General features: G+C 36.5%; 1 protein-coding gene across 3 annotated transcripts in view; it reads left to right on the top strand.

Moving 5' to 3' along the window:
• The window catches only part of LOC141429788 (uncharacterized), a 369,922-nt gene that overhangs the window by 138,221 nt on the left and 217,501 nt on the right, over positions 1 to 14,200 (top strand). Inside the window, exon 1 of one of the 3 annotated variants that reach the window (XM_074090328.1) lies at positions 10,527 to 10,558. The exons of 1 other annotated variant lie outside the window; for it this stretch is intronic. The gene's annotated coding sequence lies outside the window, so the exon portion shown is untranslated. Of the gene's footprint in view, positions 1 to 10,526; positions 10,559 to 14,200 lie in introns of those variants that run through there. One more of the 3 variants, XM_074090326.1, reaches the window with a different exon arrangement.

Genomic DNA, 14,200 nt, shown 5'->3' with positions numbered 1-14,200 from the left:
ATAGGCATATGTTTGGTTTTAATATGAGCCACCATGAAAGTAATAGTAATAATTAATCAGATTTTTTTATAACACTCAAAATATAAGTTGACTCTTTCAACGTTCACGGGGTCTTATTAGCACCATATTAACAGCCTCACAGCTCGCTATGAAAAGAAAATCCCGAGATTAGTGCTTCAAATCCGCAATATCCCGTAAACAACTGAAGAAATTTAAAGTGAAACGGGCTAATTTCATTCGTCCCGCTTTGATTTATTAACGTTCGCGGGTTTTGTTATTGGATTCTGCTCGTAAAAACAACAAAATTACCGCCACCGCGCTGTACGGTGTAACCCCCCCCCTGAATTAAATTTTAATTTAATTAATAAATATAATTAAAATTTTATAAAAAAAAAGTATTTAAGTTTATTTAAAATAAGTATAAAATTATATTATATTTCACAGAGAATGCATAACTTTAATTACCTACAGGAACTAGATACTCGATATTTGGCAGATATCCTAACTATTATCTTAAATGTGAAAGTTCGTCGTTCTGTCTATTAACCTCTTCACGCTTAAACTGCTAGACTGAATTAAGATGAAATTAGCTAATCGTAGCAATAGCTAAAAACTCTGAAAAGGATCATTTTTATTCCTGAAAATTTAATAGTCTCGCAGGATAGAAAGTGCAGCATAGAACGTCCACCATCGAGTTGGACAGATGAACCTGGTTAATGCCACAAGTTCACGGTGGGTGGATGCAGGCCGCTTCCAACCGAAGCAACTGAATGTCTATAGTGAGGTCTATGTCCAACCATGGACGTCCAACGGCTGATGATGATGATGATGATAATGAACATTTAAATCTAACATAAAACCGTGAATGTAGACTGGAAATTCCCATGGGAAGCTCAGCTAGTAGGCTTGTAAATGTCCACGAATGCAACCTACTGAATAATAACTTAAGCCATACTTGGCATCTCCCGGCTTACAAATAGCCACACCTGAATGCCTAATAAAGCTAGAGCACTAAGCCACGTTTGTTTGTGCATCTCTTTATTACAGCCTCGTTGGATAGAGACACAAACATCGACAAAGCATCGCTTGTGCCGTGCTGGACTGGCAAACGGAATAGCATTATACTCCGTAATTAGACCAAGATCGCAAGAGCCACGTTTGTACTTTGGCTCGATTTCGATAAGTTTCTAAAATCCGATTATGAATTTTATTCCAAAACGACGAATTCTTTGAAGTAAATAAACGTATCTCAAATGCTTATAGGATAATTAAAACGTATTTTATTTTAATGTGTATTTTAGAAGCTTAAATGCTTTGTTAGAAATGCTTTAAGATACAAAGGGAAATATGGACTTTGGTTGTATCATTTTTTGTTTGCCTTATTTGTATTTGAAAATCAATTTTGTTTATACATATGCATAAAATTGACAATAACAGGATGTTACATTGTTGTGTGACTTCGATGTGGCACAAAACTTTTTTTTTTATTGTTTAGTATACCTTGTTTGTATAGTCTATTGTGTTTGAACTCCTCTTGTATTATTCCTTATTGATGATTTTTTTCTTTCCTTTAAAGTCATAGTATGGAATATCGTTGGGTAGGTCTTTAAAAACATTTTAGATATTCCAGAACAATTTTTCGATTCAGCGATCCGTTTACAAAGTCTTGCGTTTTAAAGTATTAATTTTCGTTACAGCCAGTGTCCCCTCCACGAGCTAAAATGTTAGCAGGAAAAAATCGAAAAAAAAGTCTATCAAAACATAAGTAACAAAGTTTAAAGAATTTAAAAATATTACCATATCTAAAGTAAAGTTAAAGAACAGTGATGTAATAGTCTATCAAAACTTAATATGTAACACACCACACCACACCACAACAGCTACAGCAAATGCTCCAAGATCTGAGCACGGCGAGCCTTGAGGTTGGACTCACAATGAACAGAGCGAAGACACAGGTAATGACCAACAGCGTGAAACGTAGAGTTACGGTAGATGGGCAAGATATTCAGTACGTTGACGAGTATATCTACTTGGGTCAGATAGCATCCTTCGAGAACAGGCAGTCAAGAGAAATGGATAGGCGTATCGATAATGCCTGGAAGAGCTTCTGGACCATGAAGACGCTAATGAAGGGCAACCTTCCTGTGTCACTTAAGCGCAAACTCGTCGATATGTGTATTCTTCTCATTTTAACCTACGGCGCACAGACTTGGTCATTGACTGAAGCTCAAAAGTCCAGGCTCAAGGTTTGGCAACGAGCAATGGAGTGCAGTATTCTGGGTGTTCGAAGAACTGATCGAATCAGAAACACGATACTGCGCTCTAAAACTCGTATCAAAGTCTCGTGGGTGTCAAGACCGCCAATCTGAAGTGGGACTGGGCCGGACATGTCTGCCGCATGCACCCGGACCGATGGGCACGAATCGTAACCGAATGGGATCCGAGGGATGGGCATAGGAGCAGAGGCAGACCCAAGAGGAGATGGCGGGACGACCTGAGCGCTTTTCAGCTCGATTGGCAGGTGCATGCCTAGGGCAGGGAAGAGTGGCGAAGAAAAGGGGAGGCCTTTGCCCAGCATTGGGACATAATACAGGATACATAAAAAAAAACTTACCGCATGTTAGTACGTACTTTGCTGGGTTTTAACTATTTTGCAATAGTGTGTTAACCCTGATTAATTCTGCAATGCAATGTCAACCCTTAGAAATTAATTTTTACAGTTTTCATTGTCTTTCAAAATGACAGTGGGTTGACTCAGTATTGCAAAACATCATCCAATTTTAGTTTTTAACTGACTTCAAAAAAAGGAGGTTATCTATTCCGTTATATTTTTTTTATGTTTGTTACCTCAGAACTCCGTTGTTTATGAACCGATTTGAATTTTTTTGCAATCGTCTAGAAATGCTTTCAATTAGGTCCCATAAGCACCAAATTTGGATCTGATGATTGGATCCTAAGGAAATCGAGGGGACTCTTCAAATGTTGTAGAGACACCTATGGTAAATTTGATATATTCAGTAGTAACTCGTGCATTTGTTCTTGAAAATCATCATTTGGTGAAGAAGAACTGATGATGAAGACCACAGTTGACTATTGAAGTTACTACTAAATAACAAGTATTTCACGGGTTGACTTTCAATCGCTTAACACAATTGTTAAGCAATTTATGCTCCTCGTAATGCATATGGTGAAATGAAATGGGTGATGAAGCACCAGTACTCCTCAATAAAGAAAGTCTATGTATCGGAAAAAGCAACCTTTTGTAAAAGGTGACGAGCAATTGACATGAAAGTATTGTATCTTAGATTATTTACACTAAAAACGGTGAAAAAAAAAATTATAACAAAAAGATGAACCGACTACAAAAAACCATGAAAACAATTTTCTACCAGTCTGAAGTCGGTCGGTGCCTCAGCACGAGCCAGCAGGAGTGGACCTATAGTCATCTACCTCACCTACGCACTTTATATTGGGCTTCAATCACTCCTGCTGGCTCGTGCTGAGGCACCGTCTGACTTCAGACTGGTAGAAAAATATTTTCATGGTTTGTGGTAGTAGGTTCAATTTTTTGTTATACATTTTTGTAATGTACTTATTATGTTCAGAGTTTGCGAATTGCGAGAAATTTTATTGAAGTGCAGAGGTTGTCGTAATCGCCATACGTCATTTCAATCGATTTTGCGTACATTTAACCAACCTACACCATTATGCCATGATCGTAGTAGGATCGTGTCAGGAGCGGAATGTAAAGCGCATACATGACACGCGTCGGCGACGATTGGTTAGGAAACGTGCTAGTGGGCTTCTACTTTTCAATCATCATCATCATCATCATCATATCAGCCATAGGACGTCCACTGTTGGACATGGCCTCCCCCATAGACCTCCAGGTGCCTCGGTTGGAAGCGGCTTGCATCCACTGTGAACTCGCGACTTTAACCAGGTCATCCGTCCATCTCGTCATCTCGTTAGGTAGGTCCAACTTCGAGAAGGAGGTCAAAGGAGGGCAGCGTTCGGGAAACTCCGCAATATCTTTTCGTCCAAAATCCCTTAGTGTCTTAAGACGAAAGTCTTTAACCAATGTGTGTTGCCAGTGATGACATATGGACCCAAGACGTAGTGCTTCATTATAGGTCTTATAAATAGGCTCAGAATTGCTCAGCGAGCTATGGAGAGAGCTATGCTTGGGGTTTCTCTACGTGATCGAATCAGAAATGAGGAGATACGTAGGAGAACAAGGGTCACCGACATAGCCAAGCGAATTAGCTCGTTGAAGTTGCAATGGGGAGACCAGATGGTCGCTGGGGCCGAAAGGTTCTCGAGTGGAGACCGCGTAACGGCAAGCGCAGCGTAGGACTGCCGCCAACTTTTCAATACGAAGATTTTTCTTTTCCCGACACGTTGCTACGAGTATGACGGTAATGATATGATACGGTGTAATGGCTACTGGCTAGAGATCTTTAACCTCATTAAGTTCTACTATTAACCTGTACATCAAACCTCGAAACAGCAAATCAGACATTAAAACGATCCAAAACTTCTTAATGGACAGCCTGGATTAACGGTAAGTAGATTTTAAGTACATTAAAACTCAACAATTCGCTAAGTGTCGATCGTTACAGCAAAAAGACCTGTTTTAAACCAAGTTTCCGGGACGAGTATTGAAGTGCTTTTTGAATAACAAATATTTTGTAATAACTTTGTTTTGGAATCGTTGACATTATTGTCATCATTTTTGTCTTTAAAATAAACTTAATGACTGTACTTATCAAAAAAGTAGATAGGTAGGTACTATTCCATTAAATATTTTTTTAAATAACACGCAGAGTAAAAAATAATCTAAATTTTAGAACGGCTATTATTCTTTCGTCTTCTCTTCTACTAAATCCCACTTAATATTATGAACGCGAAAGTTTGTAAGTCTATTTGTTTGTTTGTTACTTCATCATAAAATTAAATTCGGTATACTTACAGATAGTTTGAGTCCCGGAGAAGGACAGTATTTATACCAGAAAATTGCATAGTTCCGGTGGGAACGCGACAACCGAAATCTACGCCGACGGAGTCACGGGTAACGGCTAGTTAAAAATAAACCTACCTTGTTAAGTAGCCAAGTGCGAGTTGGATCCATGTACCGAGAATGTAGAACAAACATGTAGGTATCTTTCCATACTAATATTATAAATGTGTGTGTGTTTGTATGTTTGTCTTTCCCGATCCGTCGCTCCGTTTTGACGTGATTTTTGTCGTAGATATAGGTTATGGGTCAGAGAGTGACATAGGCTACTTTTCATCCCGGAAAATGCGCAATTTCTGAGGGAAAAGCGCGTGATAACCAAATTCTACGCGGGCGAAGCTGCGGGCAAAAACTAGTGAAATACTAATATTATTACACAGTGTGATAAAGGTAAAAGAGATTAAGTACGGAACGTTAATTTTCCATGACAGAAAACAAATAAAATATTTAAAGTGTGTCTTGAATGATGAAGAATAGTACTTTGAAGGGTGCTTTTTTTAGGGAAAATATAATTTTGAGCCGATATGACAAAACTCATTATTTTCCCATATATTAATTAATACCAGTAAGTTATTACCTAGTAATTTTCTTGAAAAAAAAAAACTCTACAACAGAAGTTAGAGGTTTTAGGCACTTGTCAGTGCTTGAGAGGATAATCATTTCTGACAATAAATTGAGATATCAAAGTAAATCAAATCGGCGTTGGACAATGAGGGCTATCGCGTATGAATTCGCCACTAGAGGCGCTAGTGTAGCGTGAGGTCTCCGAAATGTCAAATCTCATAGTTTTTGGGTGAGCTACGCGGATTTATTTATAATTAGAATAAATTTGTGAATATTTTGCAATATCTGAAATTAATTATAGCAAATATGTGTTCTGGGGCAATGAATGTCTGTATTTTGAGACAGTTTTGTCTTTCGGAAACCTTTGTCCTCCCTTTTTTCCGAACAAAACGGGGACTATGCAACACTGTGGCATGCTCGATATTTTTATGGCACGGTTTTAAGGTGTATTAAATATGATTTTAATCTAAACTTTGTTTTCACGCCCGTAATAACAGACTTTGAAAGCCATACTTAAAAACCTCACGCTACAGTGCGCCATCTAGTGAGACAAAAAACGATAGCCCTCATTGGTCATCTTTCCTTATAAGTCAAAATATTTTTCAATTAACTGTTCGTCTTCGATGTTCAAATATGAACAAAAGACGACGGATAAAACAAGATGAAAGAACATTTATAATAAAAGTAACGTAGAACAATAAAGACACATCAATAGGATACAATAAATCACAAAATAACAAGACTAATAAAAACTAATAAGTCATTGACGATCAACTGGAATAAAGTGAATAGGCGAATTGATTCTTTTGTAAGGATGGAGCCAATCCTTCAGAAATTGGCGGGTTTAAAATGAATATGATTTTTTAATAACTGCAGTATTGAGGAAAGTTGTTATGTAGCCAGGAGTTGGGCCTGCGTAAAATATAATATAATAATATGTTGCTTGATATGCAAGAGGTGAAGACTCTGCACAAATTTGGATCGCACAGGCGTAAAACGTAAGGCGCACGGTTTCATGGGAGAAGTAAGGTAAATTAGTGTTGTTCGTTTCGATGTAATGAAAGTTTGCATTCGTCGTACATCAATAAAGTAAAAAGATCATACAATAATTATAGGTAGCAATAGCACTACATTAACATTATGTACAGTGTTGTTAAGAAAGCTATACCCGGCATTGAAACGTTTGAATGTAGGAGGGCCACGATCTAAATCAAACTTGTCCGTAAATTCCTTTCTGTGCTTGGCAATAAAATCATAACTTGACCCAACCGCTCGCAGTAAGTAGGTAGTTGTTATATTGACGTTGGTCGTACGTTGATCTTGACCTTAAACTTCTTCGTTAAAACCTTTCAAGTTATGATAGTCTATCACCAGCCATGGATACCCGGACGTAGTTCGTTTAAATAGTTAATTACCTATCATAAGAGTTCCGCTTTCTGGTGTTCATTATTTGAGCTTTTTTTCTGTATGTTTTTCGTGGATAAAATTTTGTTAATGTGGTAGAAGGTTCTATTACAGTCTCTAGGTTATTTACTATATACAGGACATCTAAAATAATCGTCAATTTCGTTAAATTTCGTTAATGCTGCCGTACTCTACCAAACAGGGTTATGCTGGACCTGTATTCATATATGTAACATCTTGAACCCATATACTGCGATAAATGAATTAATAATTCTGAAAACCGCTCCGCCTATCAACATCCACATCTTAAGCAACTCACTCTAACTAATAACATTATGAATAGATCCATCCATCACGGCCCTGCCGCTGACGGCGAATCAGAACTGAATCATTTACCATCAGGATTCAGTTTGAAACGGTTTTTGTACCTATACGTTTCGAAGTTTTTTTTACTATGGAAATAAACGCATAGTGCGGAGTGCAATGAAGACGAAATGAAGTTTTTTGGTTTTAAATAAGCGTTGCTTTTATATAAATGAGAGTATTTTCATCAGTTTATGCTAACACATCTCCAGTTGCATCAGTTGGAAGTAGTATACAAACAGTCACATTGAACTCGTACACGACTATAGAGTATGACAGAAAATATTTGCTTGTTCTACGAGTAGTTATGAAGCTTTTTTCTGTTCCACTGCTGGAGATAGGCCTCCCCCATAGACCTCCAGTTGCTTCGGTTGGAAGCGCCCTGTATCCACAGTTAACCCGCGGCTTTAACCAGGTCATCCATCCATCTCGTTGATGAACGGGCTTTATTCGAGAAGTTTTCGACCCCCAACAGCCATATTATTATTTTCCCCGTACTATATAGTCTGTCCATTCCCATTTTAACGAGCTAACTCTCTTGGCTATATCGGTGACGCTCATTGTTCTACGTACCTATATGTCCATTTCTTATTCGATCCCGTAGAGAAATCCTGAGTACAGCTTTCTGTATACACACACATACACTGCTTAAATCATAATCCTTTCTTACTTTAGCTGAAAGTATCAAAAAGAATCTTCTCGAGCTAATAAGCATTGACCTCTTTTTCACCACGTAGGAGTAACAAAGAGGTCGTTGATTCAACTATAGTTTGTCACAGAATGATGGATTCTAGGCCAACGGTCTAGAAATTAGCACACAATCTGTACCCGACACTTAAGTGGGGACATTTTGATTGATCCCGTGACCTTTCCGACATTATTTTATTCAATAGGTTTTGAAACTGGTAAAAGGATTTCACGTGATAATAAATTAAGATTCAGCCGACGTTAAACTAACGTTATCCAACAGGAAATACTTGTTTCAAAAATTGTCTCAATTATTACTTCAATAAAACATTCATTATCATCATCTCAACCGTAGGACGTCCACTGTTGGACATGGACATAGCCCCTCATTACACCTCCAGTTGCTTCGGTTGGCAGCGGCTTGCATCCACCATGAACCCGCGGCTTTAACAAAGTCATACGTCCATCTCGTTGGTGGACGTCCTAACGCTGCGCTTGCTGATCCGAGCTCTTCATTTGAGAACTTTTCGGCCCCAACGACCATCTGTTCTCCGTGCCATATGGCCTGCCCATTACGACTTCAACGAATTTAATTCGCTTGGCTATATCGGTGACTTTCGTTCTTCTACGTATCTCCTCACTTCTGATTCGATCCCGTATTGAAACCCCGAGCATAGCTCTCTCCATAGCTCGCTGAGCAACTCTGAGCCTATTTATAAGGACAATACTGAATCTCCTCGTCTCGGATCCATACATCAAAAAAACACTACACTATACTAAAAAATAATTATTTTTAAGAAAATAATGCATTTCCTGTGCCTCAATTATTGATCCTGCTTTATTTATACACATTTAATTCTATATAATTACACACACACACACACACACACACACACATATATAAATTGATTTCATGCTGAAACGGCATAAGATGGCAAGCGATAACGCTAATTATTTTTTAACAACTTTTAACTCGATTAGCCCCCGCAAAAGGGTTACGTGGGCGTTCAATAAACCCATTTAACGGCCAAAGGCTCGAAAAGATATTGTTTATTGGTCATTAATGAATTTTGCACAATCCATTCCCTTTGATACCTTAATTTGTAAAGGGCATAGGAAATTAAACGTCAGAGCACGCTTTGTTCGAAAATTTCATAAGAAATATAGCTCGGTATTCCGTAGTTTTGATTAGTTCTGAAACAATGGTGTTATTTTGGAAATGTTACTTGGATAATTAATACATTCCATTTTGAGTGAGAACCATGCGATGTTTGTATTCGTGGAATACAGTTAGTAATAGGTATAGTTTCAAATATCTGTTTGTTACAGTTCGAAATATACAATCACTGCTTAAGAATGTCGGATATGATAAAGCACTCAATATATTGCGTTTTAGACCGTTTTGGACTAGCATTTCTGTTAAAAGTTTTCATTAACAAGAAGCATACGTATGTATAACGATAGATATTTGTTTTTTTTACATACAATCGAACAAACTGATTTAAGCATGTAATAATCAATTTCACTATGACTTCCTTGACAAAAGTCTGGGATGTCAACATGACGGTAGTGCACAAAGGTTTCACATTGGTACGTGATTCTGTTTGTTCGGCTATTTTTTTACATATAGAAGTCGGGCTAACTGAGCCAAATGTGCCATCATTTTGATGTTATGAGCATGAAAGAAAGGGTTTATTCACTTGACATACAGCAAACAATCAAATTGTGTGTGCGAAAGTGAAAGCGAGACTCAACTTTTTTTACTACACATTGATTCATTTTAACTGACGGATAAATGTGATGCCGCCTCCGTCTATTCGAACAAAGCAAATAAAGATGGCATCACATTTATCCGTCAAATTAATTTAATCAATGTATGGTCAAACAAGGGTTTAGTATTTTCTGTCGTTCTCTATGGTGTCGCACTCATTCAACCGTTGTTCAAAGTTTCCTTCATTTTATGTTAATCAAGAAAGACTTGTTGTTTTTAAGCCTTCGAAGAAAATGGTTACGAAGCCGCAATATAATTATACTAAAATGTATTTGCGTAAATAGGTGTTCATTTTCCTTAATAAAGTAACAATAGGTTTATGATTATTAACAATTAATAAAGAAGTATTTTTAGACCAAGATGATTTAGAAAATTACTACTTTAATACGGTTTAAATTAATTTGTAGATAATTTGCATTTAATAAAGACTTAAGTTTTTATATTTAGTGAAAATATTATCTAGTGTGAGAGTGCAAGAATAAAATTAAATGTCTACATAAATGCCTTGACTTAGATACATAAATAAGTCTATTAAGCACAGCAAGAATGAATATGAGAATTTTTGAGATATAAATGTTCGTCACTCGAGGATTAGTAGCGAATCTTCTTGATAACTCACTAGGAAATATCCTTATGAGGAGGACAATACCTTTCCTTACTTTAACTAAAACTTTGGCTTCATGTAAGGATTTTTGTGTAATATAAAACTTTTTTTTTTCAGGTAAGCCGCGTCCATCACGTTCAGCGATATGGTAAAGTCAATTTTACTGGCAATAGATGTTAGTAACTATGTAACGTTGATAATTTTTATAGACACTGTCTAATCCAAAGAAAATCCATAGAAAATTTCGAACTTCAACATACACACCACATATTTATTCAAAGGATCGACAAATGGAGCAATCCATTTGTCAATCCTAATTTTTTGATTGCTCTTCTCTACCACTCAAACGTTGACTGGCAGAGATCCCTTCAGGGATAAGTCCGCCTTTGTACTAAGCACTTTTTTGCAACATTTTTGTTTCCTTTTTGTATAATAAATAGTATAAACAAACAAACAAATAAAACTTCTGCGTTGAATATAGACAAAAATAAACTTTAAACAATTATTTTGCTCAACTACGTCTAAACAACCGTTCACCATGCTATGATGATTCACTAACGTTAACGTTGCGGTTGTGTTGCTCTGACGATGAACTCTGGTTAAGTTCGAAACGTAGTGTGGTGGTGGTAGTAACAATTCAGTTTATGTGATTTATGTGTGTGTTCTTATAGTGTGGAGGTGGAAGAGCATGTGAGGTCGCAGGTGAGCATGAGCAGCGAAGCAATAAAATTGTTTTCATCACTTAAGCTCTGAAAGTAGGATGCATTTAACTTAAAATCCGTGTTGTAAATTCGATTTACACCTTTAGGGATGTAAGTAAATTTAAAAATCGAATGGTGCTCCTTTGTATTCACGAACTGGTAAACAAGGAGATTTTAATGCGTAATACTTACCTCCAAACCTCCATGCTGGCATAATGCTGCTGGCTAGTGCTGGCTGAATGTGCCAAAGCAAAGAGCGCGAGAAAAAAAAAAGACGGTTTGGCGCGACAAATTGCGTATATACGTATATACATTTACAACGGTTTGTTTATTTCCTCGCATTTGTGATGAAAAGTAGAGTATTCAACTCGAGTGTAAATGATCAATTACAACCCTTGTTTATCAATCTACTATTACAGTTCAATGATATAGACTTCCGCAAAGTAAAGCCTAATTTCTTGACGACCGGATGGCCAAATGGTTAGAGAACCTAACTACGAAGCTTGAGGTCCCGGGTTCGATTCCTGCCCGGGACAGAATTTGTATAACACGAATGTTTGTTCTCAGATCTTGGATGTTTATATGTATTTTAGTATGCATTTATCTATATAAGTATGTTAATCCGTTGCCTAGTACATACCCATAGTACAAGCTTTGCTTAGTTTGGTACTAGGTCAATTGATGTCCAGTGTCCCATGATATTAATTTATGTATTCAGTAAGTTCATTAAGTTCTTCAACTGAAAGATTGAAATATCTTTTCTCACTACATACATATATCTTGCAAAGCTTTATTAATGACTTAGTTCTGTAAATGGCACACTGTGCTACCCTAAACACATTCATCTACGATCCTTCTATTAAGTAACTACAGACCCACAATTGTTCTCAATCGAATAAATTAATTATTCCCTATAACATAATGTCATGATGTCAATTGTTAATTTCCGCCTTCTCTTTTGTTACAGTTGAGAATTCATAAATTTAACCCTATGTGGTAGTAGATAAAGTGTTAATTTAAAGCAAATGCGGACTTACGAGTTTCAGTAGGTACTGTGGAGACTAGCTAAGTATGGAATCTACGCGCGTGGCTTTAAACTTATTCAAATAATGGTGGATGAATGATGACAGCGCGAATTCTATTTCTGTTTTTATTATTATTATTATTATTCTTATCCTTGTCACTTCACGTCATGTAATGTCAGGAATAAATGTTTTCTTTCTTTCTTTCTTTCAAATAAAAAAAGGATATTTCCTTAGTATGTTATTTATTATTCTTCTGTTATAATAATACTTTACAAAGATAGATCCAGCCCCTCCGGCTGTCGGGAGCAATCTCCGCTCCAGCACGTTTACCGCTGACAATCTCTTTAAAAATTTAATTTTAGAATCACACATATAAAAATACTATCCGTTCCTGTTTTAGTTAGCTTAAAAGATCCCTTTAGGGATAAGTTCCGCATTTGTACTCTTTGTTTTGTTGTTTTCTTTTTGTATTATTTGGTGTTTTATGTACAATAAAGTATTACATATATACATACACTACTATTATAACATAATAAAGTCAACTAACCAGCCAGGTAGTCAGATTTACCACCTGCCAGCGTATACAAGCCTAGTCCCCCCCAAGTACCTATATAGAAGATATCATGGTTTAGCATTTTTCCCCATTTCACTGTAAGACTATGAGCTTGGCATCAATTGGATAATATTTTCCAATCCATAATGTAGAATTGAAAAGCTCCCTAAATCAAAACTTTATCAGATACCTAAACGCTTCGCTTCTAAACGACAATATTTGATTTTATTAATAAAGGAGTAAAATATTGATGAGCATCTATCTTAATGCTGTGAAAACTTCTGACAGTCAGAAGTGTCATCAGAAAGTTCATTCAATGTCGTATCGGGTGAATTAGAAACACTTTAGTTCCGAAATTTATAAAAACGTCATAAATTAAGAAGTTCTACACTGTTGTACTTTGCGCATAATTAATTACCTTAATTCTTGATCTTTTTTCAAGCAGTGAGAGTTAGATCACTAGTGTCTTCGAAAAATAACTTCATTTGACCTGTTCAAGTTCCGGAAAGTTAACGGAAATCAAAATTTATACGTTGTACTTATAAAAACAATCGAAAATCAATCGATTGGCGTTGTCCAAGTGAACTTAGTGATTTAAAAAAGTTATCGTTACGTATTATTTTTCATGCGTTTTTTAAGATTGTTGCAATCTCTTATGATGATATTTTAAACGCGGGCAAAATTGCGGGTTTAAGCTAGTATTAAATTAAATACCTATACTACTAACGTAATTCTATGTTGACTCGAGCACTATGACATAGTTGAGTTTACCATTAAGTGCCTAAGATTCCTGTCAAATTGAAACTAGATAGTATTAAACTTAGTAATAGAATAGAATACAGATGACCTGGATAATATAACAAGGCCATGTCGCAGACAGACGTCAGAGTAGCTCTTCATTAACATAATCTGGCTTAGACGCGATGTAAATGGTGGTCTTGAATTTGAGATATATTCAATTGAGGGGTGGAGTAACTAGCGGGGCTTGGCAGTAGCAATGTAAGCAAACTTCGTTCTGGTAACCCTAAAAATCAGTCTAGTAAAGCAGCAATGTAATTATCTGTACTAGATTATCTGAAAATATCGGACTCGTATTTTTTTTCGTGTGCATTAAACTAAAAATATAAAGTAGCTCGTATAAGTTCCATGTGACGTCACTTCTTGGTATACTTTTTATTTACACGCACCGTCACAAGCATCGATATTTTATCCGATATTCCACGAGACAAATCTCATATACCACATCTTAGGTATCCAACAAGTACTTTTTGTCATCTAATTTTTGAGAACTCTGAAGGAGATTTAGTAAAATCCTGGAATTTTAAATCAAACAGAATGCAACGGTTTACGCATCCGAAGCCACGAGTAAAGATAAGTTTTAATAAATCGCTAAAAGCATGACTTCTTTTTTTCCTCCGCTAAAACAACTTGGCAGCTTAACGAGCTAAATATGAATTAGATGAGAGATCGAGTTTGCGCTGTTAAGAGTTATTTCATACTTGGCTTGAGTT

Source organism: Choristoneura fumiferana, chromosome 7 (assembly GCF_025370935.1).
Source record: "Choristoneura fumiferana chromosome 7, NRCan_CFum_1, whole genome shotgun sequence".
Classification (NCBI taxonomy): Eukaryota; Metazoa; Arthropoda; class Insecta; order Lepidoptera; family Tortricidae; genus Choristoneura; species Choristoneura fumiferana.
This window is presented reverse-complemented; position numbering and strand designations above follow the sequence as displayed.